The 10,697-nt window shown below is 46.3% G+C and overlaps 2 protein-coding genes across 4 annotated transcripts in view; both read left to right on the top strand.

The window, feature by feature from the left end:
* LOC144668223 (phosphatidylinositol 4-phosphate 5-kinase type-1 beta-like) overlaps window positions 1-10,697 on the top strand; it is a 387,051-nt gene that overhangs the window by 187,909 nt on the left and 188,445 nt on the right. The window lies entirely within an intron of this gene.
* LOC144668132 (tight junction protein 2-like) overlaps window positions 8,501-10,697 on the top strand; it is a 113,219-nt gene continuing 111,022 nt past the window's right edge. Inside the window, exon 1 of the mRNA XM_078529912.1 lies at window positions 8,501-8,635. The gene's annotated coding sequence lies outside the window, so the exon portion shown is untranslated. The remainder of the gene's footprint in view (window positions 8,636-10,697) is intronic.

Genomic DNA, 10,697 nt, shown 5'->3' with positions numbered 1-10,697 from the left:
TCTTAAATGGGACACCTCTCATTTTTAAAATGTGTCCCCTAGTTCTAGTCTCTCCCGTTAGGAGAAACATCCTTTCAGCATCCACCCTGTCGAGTCCCCTCAGAACCTTATATGTTTCAATAAGATCACCTCTCAATCTTTTAAACTCCAGTGGATACGGACCCAGCCTGTCTAACCTTTCCGCATGGGATAACCCCACCCCATCCCAGGTACCAGTCGAGTGAACTTTCTTTGAACTGCTTCTAACACATTTATATCTTTTTTAAAATAAGAAGACAAAAACTGTACACAGTACTTTAGAAACTTCAATCATAAATACCCTAACATACCATACAGAGTATTGCACAATGGCCCCGCATCCAAAACCTACTGTGTGTGGATTTTACTGAGGACCCACGAAGATCTCTTCAAACCTGTTTACGCCACGGGGTCGCCAAGGTAGGAAAAGGCTTTTGTTTCGATGTTTAAACATGGCAACTCTTCCAAACCAATTTATTATACAGTTCTCATACTGATGGATTTAACACCCTCTGATGTTTTATGACCACCCAGTTGTTCGAGCTGATTGCCACGCAGCAATGAGAGGCCACATGCCTTTTCAGACCATATTGTTACTTCCTATCATTGCTTTTCCCAAACCAAAGCTTTATTGTAAACAACCTTTAATGCATGGACTCAACAGCATTATTGCCTTTTAAATTGCAACAGTCTCCTGCTCTCACACTACCCCTAACAGTGATGAATAGCCTGTGTTTTAAAAACTTATGCAGTTCAATTTTAATACTTTAAGTTCAATATTTCTCCACCTAGCTTATGTGCATGCTTTTGGAACACTATACCCTTGGTCCTGAAATTCATCCTTGTCTAACGTTATTGGCATCTTTGATGGGAAAGGATAAGCTTTTTGAGAATGCCATTTAAACCAATTCTATCTACACCACGATGTATCTGTGTTAGAAATAAAGGCCAGGATTTTCTGCGCTCGATCGTGATGGGCGTGTTCGGTGGCAGAATCGGAGAATCTCATGTGAAGGCTGTAGTCGCGTTTTCCGATAAATCCAGGGCGCGATTGTCCCCTCCCTCCGTCAATGGTGGGTCGCGTTTCCTGCTGTCGAACAACAGAAACTTAATTTTAATAAATTTGCATCTCATTATTGTGGCCACGCGCTGGAACCATCCCCCCCACCCCAAGTCAAATTTAAACCCCACGTCGACATGATTTACAACTGCCTTTAAAAGGCGTGCACCTGGCAACTTCAGCTTCGAGGGAAGCTCGGAGGTGAATGCACAGAACTTGGCGCAGCACTCACGATGATCCCAGCGGCTCTGCAGATTCGTGGGTCGTGGAGGGGGAAACAGGCAAATCTCCAAAGCAGCTTCTTCGTGGCTGGCTTGTGCCAGGGCAAGGGCAACAGTGCAAAGGGGGAAGGGGGTGAAGGGAACCTCGGGGCAAGTGCAACAGTGCCGGGGGTGGGGTCATGTCAGCACTGACTGAAATTTGAGCACAAACCCATGCGGTTAGGTTGCGGGGGGGAGTGGGGGATTGGAAGAAAACGGCCGGGCTGATGTCAAAGATGACCACTCTTGGCAGCCACGATTTTCCAGAGGCTTTCGATCCCTTAGAGAATGCTAGCTTCGTGCAGGGGCGCCCCTTAAATATGGCGCCTGGATTATTGAAGGCCTGAGGTAACGGAGGGGCAGGTGAATCAGAGGCAGGCCCGCCAGCGATCCGATGTGAAACCTGTGCTTTTGCATTTTTTAACAAAGTGCTGCATGATATGGTGGAAAACGTCGCCATTGCTGTCGGCAGGTCAAACGCGGCTTTCCCCGCCCGATATCGGACTTTGCCAATTTCTGAGATGATTCCACCCAAAACTAATGGGAAAACTTAGCGATATTCTTCCATCACCTCCTTCCTGACTCCTCATCCAAGATCCACTTGAATCCCCTTCCGTCCTCTCAACTGGTAGCAATCAGATGGCTACCAATTTTTCCCCGCTGGCAATTTATTTGGCCCCTCTTTCCCTCCCTATTTGGGAAGTGACCTGGCATCATTTAACTGAGATTCATTGCCACAAACACCATGGCTCCATGGTGGGCGGGATACTCCCACCGGGAGCCCACTCCCAAGTTACAATCCATCCCAATGTCCGGAGCAAGCCCAAAAATTGTAACTGTGACACGCCCAGTTCCACAATGTCTGCAGGGGTTCACCACCTATACTAGTGGGGTGAGATGACATAGGTTGGGTTTCGGTTCATATGGAGCATAAACACTGGCATAGACCTGTTGGGCTGAATGGCCTGTTTCTGTGCTGTAAATTCTATGTATCCTTGGGGAATTGGTCCCCCAATAAATTGGGTAAATATATGCCTTGATGAAAATTTTAGAAGGCAAGTGAAGGTTATTCAATAACTGGACCAGCGGTCTATAACTTATTTTATAGACAAAATGAAAAAATAGTTTATACTGTTCTTGAGAAAGAAAGATGAACTCCATAAACCTGCTGAGTTTACTGAAATTGAAGCTGGTTCACATCCTTCATTTCGACTGCACTGCAGTTGTTGACATGATGAAGACAATGACTCTAACCTGTTGGTGCCATTTTCCATCTCAGATTTATATTTTAATGATATTCACTACTTTTTTTGTGGAAAAATATACTTTATTCATAAAATATCTGAAAGAACATTACAAAACATTTCAAAATGGCCATCACGAACAGTGCAATCATATTCCAGTTTTCCACATAGATCACACAGTGCTTCAATACAATTAATGAACATTACAGACATTTCAACATGGTCATTACAGTCAGTCAGACAGTGCAATGGTATTCAAGTTTCAACATAGATTATGTTGCACTCTGAGGTGCTTCAATACAATTGTGTTACATGTAATATTCACTGCAAACATTCAATGTGAGTCATACAACTCAAGGGGTCTAAACAATTCCCAGCCGCTCGGTGCACTATGGCTGAAAGGCCTTAGACAGTGACTTTTCCCTTTTGCGGCGGCTGCCCCAAGCTTTAGTGCGTCACTCAGCACGTAGTCCTGGACCTTGGAATATGCCAGTCTGCAACACTCGGTCGGGGACAACTCTTTGCACTGGAAGACCAACAAGTTTCGGGCAGACCAAAGAGCATCTTTCACCGAGTTGATGATCCTCCAGCTGCAGCTGATGTTTGTCTCGGTGTGTGTCCCTGGGAACAGCCCGTAGAGCACAGAGTCCTGTGTCACAGCACTGCTCGGGATGAAACTCGACAGAAACCAATGCATCTCTCTCCAGACTTTCTTTGCAAAGGCACATTCCACAAGGAGGTGAACAATGGTCTCTTCCCCACCACAGCCACCTCGAGGGGTTGAGACTCTTGGCGTGTAGGAAGGACCTGATGGAGACGGCCTTTCTCACCACCAGCCAAGCTACATCTTGGTGCTTGTTGGAAAGCTCTGGTGATGAGGCATTCTGCCAAATGACTTTGACAGTCTGCTTGGGGAACCATCCGACAGGTTCCACCATCTCCTTTTCCCTCAGGGCCTCTAGGGTGTTACGTGCCGACCACTGCCTGATGGACTTGTGGTCAAAGGTGTTTCTCTGCATAAATTTTTCCACGAGGGACAGGTGGTACGGCACGGTCCAACTACTTGGAGCGTTCCGCGGCAGCGTGGCCAGACCCATCCTTCGCAACACCGGGGACAGGTAGAACCTCAGCACGTAGTGACATTTGGTGTTTGTGTACCGAGGGCCTACGCACAGCTTGATGCAGCCACACACATGAAGGTGGCCATCAGTATGAGGGCGATGTTGGGCACGTTTTTTCCCTCTTTATCTAGAGGCTTGTACATCGTACATCCCTACGAACGCGATCTATTTTCGACCTCCAAATAAAGTGAAAGATGGCTCAGGTGATCGCCATCGCTCAGGAGTGTGGAATGGGCCAGACCTGCACCACATACAGCAACAGCGAGAGTGCCTCACACCCGATGACCAGTTCTCTTTTCACCAAAGCCATTCGCTCCTTCCAGTTTCTAATGCATTCTAGTCCCTCCGAACCATATCCCCAGGACCTTCAGGCCGTCTGAACTGACGGTGAAGGGGATGAAGGATCAGTCAGCCCAGTTCCCAAAGAACATGGCCTCGCTCTTCCCATGATTTACCTTGGCTCCTGAGGCCAGTTTGAACTGCTTGCAGATGTGGATCAGTCTGCGCACCGACAGCGGATCCGAGCAGAAGACGGCGACATCGTCCATGTACAGGGAGGCTTTGACCTGAGTACCTCCACTGCCTGGCATCGTCACTCCTCTTATGCCCGGATCCTTCCTGATGGACTCAGCAAAGGGTTCTATGCAAGACACAAACAGGACATGGGAGAGAGGGCAGCCCTGCCTGACTCCAGATTTAGTTGGAAAGCTTTCTGATTCCCACCCATTGATTGAAACTGCGCTACAGATGCTTGTGTAGGGCTGTTGGATCCAGTTGCGGATTCCCTCCCCAACCCCATTTTGGAGAGCACCTCCACCATGTAGGTGTGCGATACTCTGTCAAAGGCCTTCACCTGATCCAGGCTGATGAGGCAGGTATCCACACTCCTATCCGTACATAGGCAATCGTATCCCTGAGTAGCGCGAGGCTGTCAGAGATCTTCCTGCCGGGTACAACCCAGAGCAGACCTGACCCAATTGGCCTTTTTCTGTGCTGTAGACCTCTATGACTCTATGACACCATGGTGACCATTGCCTGTAGAATCTTATAGTCCACATTCAACAGTGAAATGGGTCGCCAATTTCTAATTTCCTCCCTTTCCCCCTTCTGCTTGTAGATGAGGGTGATGATGCCTTTCCTCATGGACTCTGACATGCTGCCGGCCAGGAGCATACTCTCGTACACTTCTAGCAGGTCTGGGCCTATCCAGTCCCACAGAGTCGAATACAACTCAGCCGGTAAGCTGTCGCTTCGGGGAGTTTTACTCTTCTCGAAGGACTCAAGGGCCTTAGTCAGTTCATCAGGAGTTAGCAGTTTGTCCAGACTCTCCCGTGTACTGTCGTCTAAGACCTCCGTGATAGAGGACAGGAAGGACTGGGAGGTCATGCTGTCTGTGGGCTTCACATCGTACAATCCAGCATAAACGGATTTGCTGATCCTCAAAATGTTGGACTGTGATGACTTTACTGAGTCGACTTCTTCCTTCAGGCTGCTGATCACAGAGCTCTCTCTGTGTACCTTTTGGAAGAAGAAACGTGAGCACATCTCATCTGCTCCACGGAGCAGACTCTGGACCGGAAGATGATCTTGGAGGCCTCCGAGGCAAAGAGCGAGGCTTGTTGGCTCTTCACCTCTTGGAGTTCCTCCTTGACATCGACGCCTATTGACTGCAGCCAGGGCAGATTCTGCATGTTTTTCTGGAGTCGGAACATTTCCCTCTCTTCCTTTCTAGCTTTCTGGATGCCTTTGAGGGTGAAAAACCTCTTGATGTTTTCCTTGATCGCTTCCCACCAGTGTGTCAGGGACTCAAAGAGGGGTTTCACAGTTCTTCAACCTTTGTAATCCCTCTTAAGTTCCTCAGTGTTCTCTGGGGTCAGTAGTTGCACATTCAACTTCCATGACGTCTGTCAACCCTCTGGTCTTCCTGTAAGTGATAGTCAGCCAGTAGGAGGCAGTGGTCAGAGAAGAACACCGGCTTGACTGTGAACACTCGGGACGCAAATAGGAAGTCTCTCCTGGAACGGATGGACCCCGGTGCGACCAGGTGTATCTACGCTGCGCTCCGTCTACAGGGTTGCTGAAGACATCGTGCAGCTTGGCATCCTTTACTTTTTCCATCAGGAGTCTGGACGTAGCGTCCAATCTGCTGTCGGCCCTGCCGGATCGTCCAGCCACATCGATGATGCAGTTACAGTCACTGCCCAGAATGACCGGCCTGGAAGTCACCAGCAGCAGTGGGAGCTGCTGAAGGACTGCCAGCCACTCACTGTTTTGAGCCGGGGTATACATGTTAATTAACCAGGGCAGAGCATTCTTGTAAAATACGTCTGCTACGAGGAGGGGCCCGCCCACCACCTCCTTAACCTCGGAGATGGTGAAGTGGCCTCCCCACAGCAGAATACCCAGGCTGGAGGAACGTGAATCGTTTCCATCCGACCAGATCGATAGCCTATGGGACCACCATTATAGGAAGGATGTGATTGCACTAGAGAGAGTGCAGAGGAGATTTACCAGGAGGTTGCCTGGGCTGGAGAGTTTTAGTTATGAGGAGAGATTGGATAGACTGGGGTTATTTTCCCTGGAGCAGAGGAGATTGAGGAGGGACATGATTGAGGTGTATAAAATTATGAGGGGCATAGATGGGATAGACAGAAAGGAATTTTTCCCCTTGGTAGAGGAATCAATAACCAGGGGACATAGATTTAAGTTAAGGGGCAGGAGGTTTAGAGGGGATGTGAGGAAGAATTTTTTCACCCAGAGGGTGGTGGGAGTCTGGAACTCACTGTCTGAAAGGGCGGTAGAGGCAGAAACCCTTATAACATTTAAGAAGTATTTGGATGTGCACGCGATGCCATAGCATACAAGGCTATGGGCCTAGTGCTGGAAAATGGGATTGGAATAGTTAGGTACTTGTTTGAACGGCGCAGACTTGATGGGCCAAAGGGCCTTTTTCTGTGCTGTAGAACTCTATGACTCTATGGCACCATCGTGACCATTGCCTGTAGGAGCTGAGGTGCGGCATCGCACACTCCTGCAGAAACAGTAGGTCCGCTTTGACCTTGGCAAGGTAATCCAAGGTCGCAACACATTGTGTAGTAGATTTAACGCTATGCACGTTAATGGATAAAATCTTTATCCCCATTTTTAAAGCACTTTGTCGCTTGCCAGACCTGTTGTCTTTGACAGTTCCAGCCCTTTGGTCTGCTCCTGCATACCCACAGTGTTTGCAAATTGTCTCACTTTGGGTGGGCTGAAACTGATGGAGGTGGGGCGTTGGTTAGCTCAATTGACCAAATGGCTAGAGTGTGATGCAAAATGACACCAGCAACACAGGTTCAATCCCCTTGTTAGCTGTGGTAGCTGCTGGAGGCTTGCCTCCACACCCTGCCCCAGGCTGACAGAGTGGTGCCTCTCAAGCTATATATAACCAATTGTCTCTCTCTCTCTAGCATAAAGCGATGCCTAACCTTTATGAGCAATGGCTAAAAACTCCTCAACTGATGGATAAATTTGCAGGAGTGGGGATAAATTGCATGGTGAGCGCAATGAATTAGGACATTGTTACTCACCCTTAAGATCACATTTTTATTCTCCACAAATTGCTGCAAATGCAAATTGGTAACAGTCAACAGAGAACCTGGGACCTCCTCAATGGGTGGGTCCATTGGACAATTTCCTTAACCAATGAGATTTAGGATATAGAAAGAAACAGAGGAACAACGGAGAAGGAAATAGGGTAAATTAGGGTCAAATCAGATATAGAAAGAGACAATAAAGAGAAAGTAAAAGTAATATTTTATTTGAAAAAACTCTAGGAACAATTTACTGTTTACAGAAAGGAGACTCCACAGTTTCAATTATTCACTTTCTGGGCCTGCAAGGCTGAGTTTTAAGTCAGGACAGGAAACCATGTCATTGACAGGGTTCCAACAACATGAGGTAGCAGCCCTAAATATCTGCAGAGAGATACATTCTTAGAATGGAGCAAATACAGCAACTTCAGGAAACTCACAGGGAGGTTGAGAGCGAGTTACATTTTTGCAAGACTAACAATGAAGCATCATAAAACACCGGCCTCTACCTCGACCACCTAGAAGGACAAGGGTAGCAGACGCATGGGAACACTACCACCTGCAAGTTCCCCTCCAAGTCACTCACCATCCTGACTTGGACCATATTGCCGTACCTTCACTGTCGCTGGGTCAAAACCCTGGAACTCCCTCCCTAACAGGACTGTGGGTGTACTTACACCACATGGACTGCAGCGGTTCAAGAAAGCAGCTCACCACCACCTTCTCAAGGGCAATTAGGGATGGGCAATAAGTGCTGGCCCGGCCAGCGACGCCCACATCCCGTAAATGAACAAGAAAAAGCAATTCTTATGGGCACAATTAAACATGCCATTACTTTTCCAGGAGTTTCTGGACCATCATTTAGATTGCCACTATTTTTACAATGTGTATAATGCACTAGGGAAATATAACTGCAAATAATTTAGTAGCGAGTGGGACAGCAAAAAAGGTAGTCCTGTGTTCTCAGCAAGCTTTCATGGCAACTAATGAGATTACAGGGTTATTGACTGAAGTAGTGAAAGAGTTACAGAAGGGATGCATCATGTGTCCATTGGAAAGTCCAACGTTGCAACTACAGTATCAGCAATAGTTCAGCGTGAATGGTTCAGCCTCATCCTGCAGAGTGCTGCTGATTATTGGTGCAATCTACCTGTTGGCTGCATTACCTAATGAAACCCTGGTGATTCACAGAGGAAGTTGTTGTGAGTCACCTGCATGTCATTCCAGTTTCGATGCTGAACAGGAAGAGAACTATTTCTGAACACGGGTGGGTTCACAACCAGACAAAATACCCTGGAGTTAAACCAGAATCTGAGCGTGACCAGCTCCTCGTATTACCTCTTCCACTTGCAACAGTCAGGTAAGTGCAGCATTATAGTTGCTTTATTGTTATAGTAAACAGTGCGTGAGAGTAAGAGAGCAGTTTCTCGGTGGATGGCTGTACGCAGCAAATGCAAGTGCAACATATGAACAAAAAAATTAATTATCCACTTTGTCTTATAAATAATAGCAAAGTGTTTTCCAACTGCAGCATTACTTGCGAGAAAAAAATAGTAAATACTATTGGAAAATGTCATCAAATTCCTGATCCAGAGAAATACTGACTGTGTTGTAAAGACCTGTTTCTGCTCCACTTATTGCTTACATTACTTCTATTGACTAAAAAAAGTGCTTTAGCGTTTTAATCTATTATTACGCACTAAACACCTGTACAAATCACCTGTATTAATGCAAAAGACGGTGTTGCTAAATTACCATTAGTCACTCTCATCAGGGTCAGCAAGATATTTGTCGGATTCTCCACACGCTGTAATGTGAATTAATTCCACTGATTTAGAGCTGAAACAATTAAATCCATGAGCCATGGAAACCCCCATTACAGCTTTGCTTTGTCCTTCCAGCATTTTACAGCCTCCTCCCGACCAAATAAACCAGTTTTGCTCAGCTCAGTTTATCCAAGCTGGATAATGGGCGGGCGACTTGCAAAAGTGCAGGTGTAACATTTACAATTGACAATGCTGCTTTATGAGTATTACAGATTCATACTTTCAATTGAGAGAGGGACCTTGATTGAAATAATTTTTCTTTTGTGGGGAGAGTTCCTTTTAGAGACTTTACAGCGAAATATGTATTTTTGAGGCCATTACGCATTGTGATTATGTATGGACATTGATACATCAAACTTTATTGACATTCTTGTGCTTGTACTGGGAGGTTCAAAGGTTGGACCACTTTTGTCAGCACATTACGCCACTGGTTAAGTTACTTCCACTTTAAAGATATTTTTGCCGTTTTTCCTTGGTCCCCCATTCCATGCAATATATGAAGTAAAGCAGGAATAGGTAATTTGTTCAAAAGCATTTGCCAATACTGCCTTGGAACCAACGGATAATAACAATGACAACTTGCATTTCTTGTCCTTCCTTTAATGCAGTAGAAATTCCCCAAGTCATTTCACAGTAACGTTATCAAACAAAATTTGGCACCAAGTCATATGTCCCTCCCTGTCCCTGTAACCTCCTCCAGCTCTATAATCCTCTGAGATCTCTGCCCATCTCCAATTCTGGCCTCTTGTGCATCTTCAATTTTCATCACTCCACTATTGGCAGCCCTAAGTTCTAGAATTCCCTCCCTAAACCTCTCCCCCTCCCGCTCCCTTGCTTTAAGAAGCTGCTTAAAAGCTCTCTCTTCGCTCAAGCTTTTGGTCACATGTCCTAATATCTCCTTATGTGGCTCAGTGTCATATTGAGTTTGATAACACTCCTCTGAAGTACTTTGGGATATTTACTACTTTAGAGGCCCTACATAAGTTGTTGTTGTATACACTAATAAATATTAGGCCAGACTGAAGAAAAGCCCAATGAGCCACACTCATCATTCAACCTTCATGTCATTCAGCCTCCAGATAAACACCTTGGATGCTGGAAATCTGAACTAAAAACAAAAATGCTGGAAACACTCAGCAGGTCAGGCAACGTCTGTGGAGAGAGAAAAACAGAGTTAACAGGCGGGATTTTCCGGCCCCAACACCGGCAGGCATTGTCGCGGGCAGGACGGGAAAATTTGGAGCGTCATTTTAACATGAGGGTGCCCACCGGTGTCGGGGCTGGAAAATCCCACCCACCGTTTCAGGTTGAGTTCTGCTGTAATGTCATCGCGACCCAAAACGCTAACTCTGCTTCTCTCTTCTCAGGTGCTGCCTGGCCTGCTGAGTCTTTCAAGCATTTTTTTGTTTGTACTCTGTATGTGGGTTTTGTGCTGGTGATTAGGGATTGTGCTCCCTGTTTACATTTTGCCAACCTTTGTTTGCTTATCTTTTCTGATTTCTATGCATGACTTGTAATCCGCCTTCAAAATTAACACAAAAAGGGCGTGTTAAAAAGCTGGCAACATATTAACAGCCAGTGGCTGCTTCTGCATTT

This window comes from Cetorhinus maximus, chromosome 2, assembly GCF_964194155.1.
Source record: "Cetorhinus maximus chromosome 2, sCetMax3.hap1.1, whole genome shotgun sequence".
NCBI lineage: Eukaryota > Metazoa > Chordata > Chondrichthyes > Lamniformes > Cetorhinidae > Cetorhinus > Cetorhinus maximus.
The sequence above is the reverse complement of the archived record's forward strand: the minus strand, read 5'-3'. Positions and strand labels throughout refer to the sequence as shown.